The sequence below is a fragment of the Coptis chinensis genome, chromosome 7 (genome assembly GCF_015680905.1).
Source record: "Coptis chinensis isolate HL-2020 chromosome 7, ASM1568090v1, whole genome shotgun sequence".
Taxonomy (NCBI): Eukaryota; Viridiplantae; Streptophyta; class Magnoliopsida; order Ranunculales; family Ranunculaceae; genus Coptis; species Coptis chinensis.
Window position 1 is genome coordinate 44,247,048 of NC_141462.1, and position 12,518 is coordinate 44,259,565.

Consider the following 12,518-nt stretch of genomic DNA (forward strand, 5'->3'; position numbering starts at 1 on the left):
GTTCAGTCCCCCATAATGGGGGCAGGAAGATCTCCCTTCGCATCTTGAATAATGAGAAAGCCTTACCCCTGCGGTTACCGACAACCGAAGTTTAGTATCTTCAATGGCAAGTTAGATCCGGTGGATCATGTATTCAGATATCGAGCAACTATAGGACAATATGAAAGGTATAACCATGTCATGTGTCAAGAGTTCAAAGCTTCCCTATCTGGGTCTACGTTCTAATGGTACCACAGGTTACCTAAGCGGCAAATCAGGTCCTTAGAAGAAATGTTTAGGACCTTCATAGATAAGTACTCATGCAAAAAGCACCAACCATAGCGGATCGACACATTGTTCAACATCAAGAAAAATAATGGAGAAGCATTGAGGTCCTACATGCAACGATTCATGGAAATTTCATTCCAGATAGAGTCTTGCGACGAACAAATTGCCATAATAGCTTTCAAACAAGTGTTAGATGAAAACAACGCCTTATTCGGATCCCTCTCCAGGAAACCACCCCGTGATTTAGAGGAACCCCTAAACAGGGTTGAGACTCATGTGGGGTAGGAGGAGGATGTCCTGAACAGACGTCAAGAAGCAAAAAAGGCTAATCGGACAACTCTTGTGGCCCCTCAAGAATGGAACTCTTCCCCTAAAAAACCGAAGAGAGACTGTCATCGTGGCCGCCAAAAAGATGAATCCCCATCAAAGGGACGAATGCCCAGAGGACAGTATCAGAATGTAGCCAGTAGTGCATATGGAAAACCACAGAAGAAGCCACGTGTGGAAGGAGCTGAAGAAGTTATTCCTTCAATGGACAGAAACTTTGCCCTTTTGAACAAATTGCCAGATGAGGTTCTAGACTCGATCAAGAATTAGAGTTATCTCAAATGGCTAGCTCCACTTAAGCCAGGCTCTCTGGGTACCAAAAACCAAAGGACCTACTCCAAGTTTCATAAGAGTAAGGGTCACAGCACCAGAGCCTGCAGGACTCTAAAAAATGAACTACAGGATCTGATTGAAAGGGGGTATTTGAAGCAGTTTGTAGCGCAGTATAGCCGAAGGACATCAGCACGTCAGTTCAGGATCCCCTAGGAACTAGACCGCTCAATGGCCGCCTCTAGATAAATATGATTTCTAGAAAGGTAAGCAAACAAAGTGGGTAGATTACTGAAAAGGGTGTGCGATATTAGATGCGTATCGCCAAGCAAATGAGGATCATGAATAGTGAACTAACTATGGGTGCACAAGTCAACATAGTACCCCACAAAGATCCACTTATCCTTTTCACTGAGGCAGACTGTTGTAGCATCTAGAGCCCACATAAGGATGCACTTGTTCTGACAGTTCCTTTTGGAGATTATGATTTGCATTGCATATTGGTTGATCTAGGGAGCTCAGCAAATGTGATATACTATGACACATTCAAGAAGCTGCAGATTCCTGATTCTGAGATGGTCGCCACCAACTCCAACCTATATGGATTCAGTGGGGATAAAGCTCTAATAGTTGGGGAGATCCAACTACCCGTTCCTACTAGTCTGGTAACTCTCATCATAAATTTTGTTGTGGTAAAAGCTAACACACCCTATCACATGATCTTAGGCAGCACCTGGCCGCATAGACTCCAAGCTTTTCCTAGTACCTATCCCCAATGTCTGAAGTTTCCATATAATGGGACAATTGAGATAATCAGAGGGGACCAGGTGGCTACCAAAGCATGCTACACACTAGCGATGAAGTAGTCCCCACTCTCTTTTGAACCAATAGAGGTGCGACAACTCCCTAAATAGCAATTACAGTTGGATCCACCTCTCCCAGACCTGGTCCCAAGAGAGAGGGAGGGTCCCCACTCACTGGAGCCGTTAAAGGAAGTGGAAATTATGGGAAGAAACTCGCCAAAAACTATTTTTGTCGGCACTTTGCTGAGTTTTAAAGAGCGACAGGTGATAAGAGCCCAATACTGTAGTTTTAACCCATTAACAATAATACTTTTAGACCAATTATGTGAGTAATAAATAAGAGTTAATGCTGATTACGTGTTTTTATGTATTTCAGGCATTGGAGTTAATTATGTGCAGAAATGTGTCACTTTGGCGAGATAAAGGAGCAAGGGTTGGTTGCTAAGAAGTTCTGTGATTAAAGGCCAGGATTCACGGAGAAAAAGCACTTTTTAAGGCCCAGTCAAAGCTAAAAAGTCAAAGTCAACGCGGGCAGAAACATCGCACAAAAGTTAGCAGAACTTCCGAAGGCCATATCTTTGGACTCAAACCTCATAATTGGGCCTACCTTATGTCAAAATGACCGTCTCGGAAAGAGCTTTTCAATGGTCTAAACTTTGACCCAATCAGAGGAGTAGAAGTGGACAAAAATGCTGTTGAAGTCAAATCCAGCTGAGAAGGCATCTGTGGACTGAAGAAATTGGGCTTTGGGGTCAATTTTCCGGCCCAAAACATGGCTCCTCAGCCCATGCACGAAAATGTGGATCTTGTCTCCTCCATTTCAACATAGAAGACTTAACTCTTAAGCAAGTAGTTTTTTTTAGGTAGCCATTAGAGAATAGTTTTAGATCTAGATTTAGACTCCATTAATTAGTTTTCATATCTTGTTTTAGATCTAGTTTTACCTTCCAATTAATTAGTGTTAGAACAAGTAGATTATTATTTTAGAATCGAATATTAGTTTCATAATAAAGGTGAAATAACAATAGAAGGAATAGATGACTTTCTTAAAGATAAAGCCACGAACCACAACCTTATGGATTCAGGCAAGCCAGGTGTAGAGTTCTTAAGAGTGTGTGAAGATCCCCCAACTGATGAAACCACCAACCACCTGAGTTACCACCTACTAAAATCTAACCATCTACCATAATGAAGCCATCCATTCACCCACCATTTCAGAGGAACCTCGAATTTGCACTTGAGCCTATTGCTTCAGAGACCCTCTATAACTTTTTCAACCCTCACAGTGAAGAGTGTTTGCCTAGCACACAATCCTATGAGTACACCATTCCTATAGTTGAGAGCCAAGCTTTGACCGAGTGTAGTGAGAAACCTAGTTTGTCTTATTTTTCCGCATCTGAGCCTCATGAAAGACATTAGGATCCAGACTTCATTCATTTCTCACCTAAAGTATTGCTAATTCATCTTTTGGGTCATTCAAACTTTTTAACACAGCTATAACATGATGGTTTGCATATGTTTTTTGAGGGGTTGCGTAGTTTTCTTTTATTCTTCTACATGATTGCTTCCAATTATACAACTTCATTATGTTTGAGGGTGCATTTAGTATCATGCTTTTTTGGCTAGACCCCAAACTCTTTCAACTACTAGTTTATAGTTGAGCACACATCATCTATTATGTGCCACCCTAGTTTCTTGTTTGTTTGGGGGTGTGCACCGTCTAGGGGAATCTGACGTAAAATGACCCCACATTAAGTCTACGGGAATCTGACTTTAAAAGACCCACGTTTTAAAACAAATTTTCAAAAACCTGTTTTAAAAAATTTGTTTGGGGGTGGGGTGTTTGGTTTTTCCATTCTTGATCACTCAAATTCCTATTCTTATCCCCTCCTCATCTCGTAGCTAGATTTCTTGTTGTTTGTTGTGTTGATGTCGTTTTTATTATTTTTAGTAGTTTGGATGTTAAGTTGTTAAATTCAGTAGTTAAATTTGAATTCAGTAGTTAATTGTTATTTGAATTTTATTTGAATTTAATTTGGTTCTTGTCTAAGCATGCAATGATTTTTGCATTAATCCCACCTTCCCGAATTGTTTGGGGGTGGTATTATTTCTTTTAGAATTGTTTTTATATGATCCACAATTTTAGCAGTAATTTTACGATGATTGTTGGGAATGTTGCCGATATTGGCATGGCTATGATTAGATATTGTGGTACGATGAAATTTCAAAAAGTTAGGAAGTTGTTATTCTAAATTCAATCTAAAATATATTAGGTTTGTTTTGGAATAATGCATATGGGTTGTTTCCGTTTTAGGTTTTGGAAATATTTTGTTTCCGGCAATTGCCTTAAAGATTTTTAGCAACTTGTTGATTCATTTTAGAAACTAAAACCCTATATAAACTTCCTTCATCCTCAACACAAAACCCACACATCTCACTTTCATCTCTCACCTTAAAACTCCAAATTTTTCCTTTTATTTTTCCCTTCATCCTGCTCAGAACAAATGGAGCGCGACATGCGCCCTAGCAAGGCCAAATCTGAGTGCGCCCCATGCCCAAAACACTGTAACTCCATTCAGACCCGAGCGCACCCTGTGCCCTTCACAGTCAAAAAGTGAGCGTGCCCCGCGCCTAAGTGCCTAGAACTCGATCATAGTTAGAGCGCACCCCGCGCCCTGACCTCCTTAGGCACGAAAAATTCCAAATTTTTATGGGTTGTTCTAGGATCGTTTGCAGCTGTTCTAGAGAGTAGTTTGGTGATGACATCCCCTCGTATCATACCGGAATAGTCTTTTGAAGACTTGTTCCAAAGTTACTCCTATGGTGCGTGGTTTCGCGAAGTAATCATACAAGCAGGATGGCAATTTTTAATGGTAAGTTCTGATGAACTTTAATCTCCTGCACTTACCTCATATTTTTATGACCATTGTAAATTCTTTTATCGTATGGATGGAGAACACGTGTTCTCCATCAACATTGATGATGAAACAATGGAAATAACCAAGTTCTTGTTGGCTTTTGTTGTTAAGCTTCCTATGCCAGCTGAGATTCAAGACCCATGGGGATACATAGTTGATAATTTCTTTGCCTACAACTATGCGCTTTTGCATGAGAATTATGGGGCCGACATTTTCCGTATAGAGGACCAAGGGACATATAACGTAGCCCTTGGTAGTTTGTCCCTTAATGTGGGCACGGTCATGTTCTTTATCATGCTAAACATATTAGGGGAGTGGCGTTTTTCTTCTACAAATGACGCCACTTGCGACGTTTTCCTTGCTCTAGCTGAGGCACGCCTGCTATATGACCTTCCCAAGACATTAATGTCTAGTTTAGCACGAGCCCAGAGTATGAGGCATAAGTACCTTCTTATGCCTGTTTTAGTTTGTCGTATTATGTTATGTTTCTTCCCTGTCTTTTGTGCTCGTTTCACGGATTGGGTTGGGGTCGCCATTATGAGACCCACCAATTGTATTATTCGATCTTTTTGTGCTATGACTTGGCTGGGATGGCAGGTGCAACTTCATTAGGTTGCCCCCTACACCCCATCCGACCAAGTGGCGTTAAACAGGTTAGCGATTGTAGATGATAAATGGCGTGAAACCTGGCAAATCATCATGGCGTGGCAGGATGCGAAGGAACCTCATTTCTTTGAAGAGGATGATGATTAAATGGGAGATAAGGTAAGTTTTTTTTAGTTTCAGTTAGTGTCTGCTTATGTCCCAAGCAATTTACTTCTTTTAACCCCATAACGGGTGGAACTCCTATAGAGTTGCGTATATTTTTCATTTTCTATATTAGTATGTTTTAACCTTGTTTTGCAAATATTCCAGAATTTCACGCGTTTCCATGGTATTTTTCTACCCTTTTTATTTCAATACTTTAAGGACAAAGCATGCTTCTTGTTTGAGGGGGGGGGGGGGTATAGAAACACGTGTAATTAAGACATCTGTTAGGATATAGATATGTACAATATGCACTTGTTTTCTAGTAAAACTTCAAAAATTTCAAAAATATAAATAAAAAGTTTATGCTATACACTTAAGAATATTGATATTATTTTCTTTCTCTATGCTCTTAATAATCTAGAAGTTTCACGTAGCGTTTGTATTAGAATAGTTTTTAGAAACTTAGGTTAACATGTAGATAATAATCTTTGCATCTATCTATAAATATATTACATGAGTATCTATGATTGTTTGGCAGTAAGTTTCTGTAATCTAGGCTAGAGTACTTATTCTACAAATCCTGTGAGAATATAGCCTAAAGCCTTATATGAGTGAAACATTTGAGAATGACACAAGAGAGAAGTAAAATCCGGATAGAGAAATCACACGTCCACTTGCTTAATCACTATACCATATCTTAAGCCAGAATTTAGGCTCTCTTTGGATCGATATAGCCAGAAATTCAAACCTATGAATTATTTTCCTCTAGTCACCTCACCCCTTTGAGCCTTTCTTTAGCCTTTCATAAACCGCAAATCCTTTAACCTTTTACAAAAAGAAAACAAAATAAAAATCAACCTACCCATTATAGAATGAATCTGAGAATAGGATGAGGGAAGAAAAGATAAGAGAAAAACCTATGTAAACAAAAATTAGTTAGTTGCTTCAGAAAAGAAAAATAAAAGAAGTTTCCATCCAAAGAAAAGAAAAGAAACATAAAAATAGAAACAAAATAAAACTAAAAAAAAATACAATAAAGGAGTCAAAAAGCCAAAATAAAAAGGCTAAGAATGGAAAAAAAGTATAGAAGCAAAAGAACAAGGGTTTCTCTAGTTACGTAACATGAAGACCCTATTAACTCAGACTTGTCCCTTTTGAATATCCATTTCCTTCCTTCTTAAACCATCTCCTAATCTCCGTAACACCTAATAAAGACCTCTAGCTCAATTAGGAATAGGTTAGTGTGATAGTAAGTGGCAGATGTGTTTGATCGACTCCGGCTTCCTTGTGTGTCATTGAGATTGTAAGGTAAAGTGTGCCCACTGCACACTAGAGTAGCAAAACTTGAGAGGAAAAATCAAAGTATTTTTGTCTTGACATTTATGTAAGGACCTACTTAAAGACGCTATTCCGAGTTTTCAGAAACGGACCTACTAGTGCATTTCATAGTAGTACTCATTGTATATATGTTTATTCGTAGATGATTGATTATTATGCATATATTAGTTTAGGTTTCGACTTGATTATTCTGTATTCATTGCTAGTGAGATGTATAGATAATTGAGACATAAATATGGAAACAATAGTTTTATTTCTTAGTCATTGTAGTATAGATGAAGTTTGTGAGTACCTTCACTAGAAAACTCTCACGAGGCTATAACTCATCCACTAGGAAATTCCTTGTGGTTTAATGCCTTGTTGCATATGGTCAATGCAATCGCACTCGGCGAAACTAGAGTAGTTAGAACTCCATTTTTGGTCACTTATTCTAATTTCTCATATTTGCTTGAGGACAAGCAAAATGCTGTTTGGGGGTGGTTTGATAAGAGATCAAAACTGTAGCTTTAACCCCCTAACAATAATACTTTTAGACCAATTATGCGAGTAATAAATCAGAATTAATGTTGATTACGTGCTTTTATGTATTACAGGCATTGGAGTCAATTATCTGCTGAAATGTGTCACTTTTGTGAGATAAAGGAGCAAGGGTTGGTTGCTAAGAAGTTATGTGATTAAAGGCCAAGATTCAAGGAGAAAAAGCCTTTTTAAGGCCTGGTCAAAACTGAAAAGTCAAAGTCAACGTGGGCAGAAACAACACACAAAAGTCAACAGAACTTCCGAAGGCCATATTTTTAGACTCAGACCTAGGAATTGGGCCTACCTTATGTCAAAACGACCAACTCGGAAAGAGCTTTCCAATGGTCCAAGAATTAACCCAATCAGAGGAAAAAAAAAGTGGATGAAAAGTCTGTTGAAGTCAAATCCAACTGAAAAGGCCTCTGTGGACTGAAGAAATTGGGCTTTGGGCTCGATTTTCCAGCCCAAAATATGGCTCTTCAACCCATGCACGAAAATGTGGATCTTGTCTCCTCCATTTCGACACAGAAGACTTAACTCTTAAGCAAGTAGTTTTTTTTTAGGTAGCCATTAGAGAATAGTTTTAGATCTAGATTTAGACTCCATTAATTAGTTTTCATATCTTGTTTTAGATCTAGTTTTACCTTTCAATTAATTAGTGTTAGAACAAGTAGATTATTATTTTAGAATCAAATATTAGTTTCATAATAAAGTATTCATTTTCATCTCAATTTAGTTTATTAATTAAATTTTTATTTAGTTTTAGTATTTTTAAATTCATATCTTAGTTGTTAATCATTTCTTAGTGTTAATTTAGTTTTGAATTCTTGACTAGTTCAAATTAGTAAAGTTAGAATCGTTATATTATGTCTTGTTTGTATTCAATTGGAAATGATAGTTTAATGACTCTAGGCTAAACCTCCATTAGAGAGGGCTGTATAAGCCTTGATGAAAGCTTGATTGTTGTTAGCGTAGAATAGTCGTAATTTTCTATTCCAATCTAAAAAGTAATTAGTTCACCATGAGAATGGGTTTGATTGCTTCACATGTTAGATGTTAGTTAGTAGAGATTACCATGGATAACTAGGGATTAGGAAGAACCAATCGCTATGCGAAAGCATTGCAATTCAGATAACGACGAATCTTCGCTAGTTAATTAAGTCGAGTTAAGGTAGAATCAATCCCCCCCCTAATTCTTTATCTAGTATCAATTTAGCATTTCGTAGTTGAGTTATTCGTATCTTGTTTAGTATTTGAATTGAAATCATAGTATAATTCCCATCGTACTCTCACTGACTTTGGTAGGACCGATAGTCTTAGAAAACGTGAATTCTAAAGAACTAGGAGTGGAACAAATCTTTTACTCCAATCTATTTTGATAGCATTCGAGAGTAGAAAACTTTGATAAATTAGACCACGTAAAGTTTAGTTTTAGTTTTACTTGTGTTTGAGTCTCGTAACTTATTTATGGGTAAAACTATCATTTTACGTTTATCATCTGGCTATAATACACTTCTTTCGAGAACATAAAGTCGTGTTTGCTTGGTCGTTCAAAGAAATGCCAGGAATTGACCCCCATGTGGCATGACACCGGTTCAGTGTCTGCAGTGATGCAGTAGTGGTCAAGCAGAAACCAAGAAAGATAGGTGTTGACAGATCCAAAGCGGTAAAAACCAAAGTTGAAAAACTAAAGGAAGCTAATTTTGTTAGGGAAATCAATTTCTCCACCTGGATTTCTAATATTGTCCCAGTACGTAAGAAGAATGGGTCATGGAGAATATGTATCGACTTCACAGATCTAAACCTCGCATGTCCAAAAGACAGTTACCCTCTACCACGGATTGACAAATTGGTAGAAGGGACAGCTGGACATGAACTGTTATCTTTCACAGATGGGTCATCTGGCAACAACCATATCCCATTGCATGAGGAAGACCACAAGCATGCAATTTTCACAACCGAGGATGGCCTGTACTGTCATCAGGTCATGCCATTCGGACTGAAAAATATGGGGGCCATGTACCAGCATTTAGTGAACAAAATATTTGAAAGATTGATATGTGACATTGTGGAGGTGTATGTAGATGATCTCTTGATCAATAGCCTAAACCGGGGAGATCATCTCTCCCACTTGAAACGTGCATTTGACGTTCTCTGAGAGTATCGCATGAAACTCAACCCTATCTCATCAGGAAAGTTTTTAGGGTATCTGTTTACTAAGCAAGGAATCGAGGTAAACCCAGATCAGATCCAGGAGCTCAAAGAAATGCCTTCACCTAAAAATATGGAAGAGGTTCAAAAGTTATAAGTAGGCTAGCAGCTCTTAACAGGTTCATCTGCAAGAGTTCAGATAAGTGCAAACCTCTATTTCAGTTACTGTGAAAGAATACCTCATTTTTATGGACAGACGAATGCCAAAAAGCATTTGATCAGTTCAAAATGTACCTGGGGGCACCACCAATCCTTTCCAAACCAGTTGAGGGAGAAGTTTTGGGTCTTTTTCTCTATTCATCTTACTATGGTATTAGTTTTGTGTTGATATGTGTGGATAAAAAGAAGGTTGAAAAACCTGTCTATTTCTTGAGCCGAACGCTCCTACCAGTAGAAACAAGATATCCTAAACTTTAAAGAGTCGCTCTAGCCATTGTTTTTGTAGCAGAGAAATTACAACCGTACTTCCAGTCCCACACTATCAAGGTAATAACAGAATACTAGTTACGATCAGTTTTGGAAAGGTCGAACAGGTCAGGAAGGTTAGCTAAATGGTTCGTGCAACTGTCAGAGTATGATATTATCTACATCCCCCGAATCTCAGAAAAGGGTCAGGCACTAGCAGAATTCTTGGGAGATTTCCCAATGACCTATACTAGGTACGACTCAACAACCCCCAATCTAGATGATAGCATCCTGCCTGGATCTCCAAATACCTGTCCAGACCCATGAGAGTATAGCTCCGGATGGCGATTGTTTGTGTATGGATCTTCAAATGACAAAGGCGCGAGAGTGGGAGCTGTGTTAGTTACTCCTGACAACATAGGACTGGAGAAATCCATCCGATTAGGTTGGAACGCCTTTAACAATAAGGCTGAGTATGAGGCAACACTTGCTAGCCTCACAATCTCTCTCGACTTGGGCCTAACACACCTCACAGTTTTTAGTGACTCACAACTGGTTGTGTTCCAAGTTGATGGAAGATATGAGGCTAGATATGAACGAATGGCCAAATACCTAGAACTAGTGATGGGCTTTCAAGGCAAGTTTGAGAACATTCAGTTTTATCAACTGCCTTAATCTGAAAATCGGCACGCAGACGCTTTAGCGTATGTTGCCTCGATGTTGGGCAACAGCGAGTCTCATTCCATCCCTATAGAGTTCCAAGAGAAATCCAGCATCCAGGCACTCACAGTTACAACAGTTTGTGTTATTCCGGCCACCACTCCAAATTGGATGGATCCATACAAGTCCTACCTCAAAGACGGAACACTCCCTAAGGATAAGAATGTAGCAAGGCGTATACTTGCAAAGATATAGAGATTCACCCTCGTTGAAGATGATCTGTACAAGAAGTCCTTTCTGGGACCACATCTTAGATGTCTATCCCCATACCTCACTCAACAGGTTATACGAGAGGTTCATGAAGGAATTTGTGGCAACCACATTGGGGGCAGAACACTAGCTCTCAAGATCCTAAGGTAAGGATACTTTTGGCCTTATATGCAAAAGAATGCACAGGTTTTCGCACGCAAATGTGAAAAGTGTCAACGATATGCTCTGCTTATCCATGCTCCAGCAAGGGAACTACACCCATTGGCCATCCCATGGCCATTTGGATAGTGGGGAACTGACATTGTAGGACCACTACCACCTGCTCCCGACAATGTCAGATTTTTACTGGTCTCAACAGATTACTTCACCAAGTGGATAGAAGCAGTTCCCCTGTTTTTCATTCGAGAACAGCATGTCAGAAAGTTCATTTGGAACAACATTGTCTGCAGATTTGGCATACCTAAAGTTATCATCTCAGACAATGGGCAACAGTTTGCTGGAGGAATGGTCGCTAAACTATGTGAGGAGTTTCACATTACCCATCTGTTTTCAACTCTAAGGTATCCGCAAGGCAATAGCCTGGCTGAAGATTCTAATAGGGTTATTTTGGATAACATGAAGCATAAAATTAGATGACACAAAAGGTTTATGGTCGAGGAACTGCTTAAGGTCCTATGGGCATACCAAACTACACCCAGACGATCAACTGGTGAGTCCCTATTTTCACTGACCTACAGAATTGAAGCTGTCATACCTCCTAAACTGGTAGCTCCCACTCAAAAATCCGACGTTGTGCACACCCTGGACAATGACGAACTGTGATGCAGAGAAATGGATCTTTTTGATGAAAAGAGAGAAGGTGTCGCACTGCACTTAGCTACAAACCAGTAGATTCTGAAATGATCATACGACAAGAGAGTCTGGATTCAATCTTTCAAATCTGGAAATCTGGTTCTACGCGAGATCTCAGAGCCCAATGGCAAGATTGGGCCTAACTGGGAAGGACCATACATTATCGACGAGGTTAGTCGAACTGGTTTTTACTACCTACGCTCTGTTGAAGGGGACGTTATTGTCAAACCATAGAACGCACAGCACCTTCGCAAGTACTATCAGTAAATTATTATTCTATGCTTCTTTATGCATTGTTTACTCCTCTCCAAGTCATCAATAAAGTTCTCCATATTGCCATCGAATTTATTCCTTTCATTAATTCTTTATTTATGATCCACAATGGACTAAGCCTTTAAGGAATTATCTTCTCACTATCTATTCAAGAATATTGTATGCTAATTTACTTTAGAACCAATGATACTAAGATATGGGAAAGTTTAATTGTATTCTAGATCCTTTCCCATGCAGCTAGAACTATACGCCAGTTTGACCTAAAACAAGAGATAGTGTTTGATAAACGTAAAAATTAACAATTCTACTCCGAATAAATAATGAATATTCAAATGAAAGTAAAACTAAAACTTATACGAAAATAGATCTTATCAAAGATTTCTACTCTCGATATTATTGAAATAGAGTTGGAATAGAAGATTCGTTCCACTCCTAGTTCTTTAGCATTCAATGTTTTCTAATATTGTGAATCTATCCAAAGTCTAATGAGAGTAATGGTGGGATTATACTACGATGCAAATTCAAATAGCAAGATACGGTAATTCAACTATGGAAATGCTAAATTGATTCTATATGATAAGGAATTAGGGGGGTTGATTCCACTTTAACTCGACTTAATCAACTAACAAAGATTCGTCGTTATCCAAATTTCCAT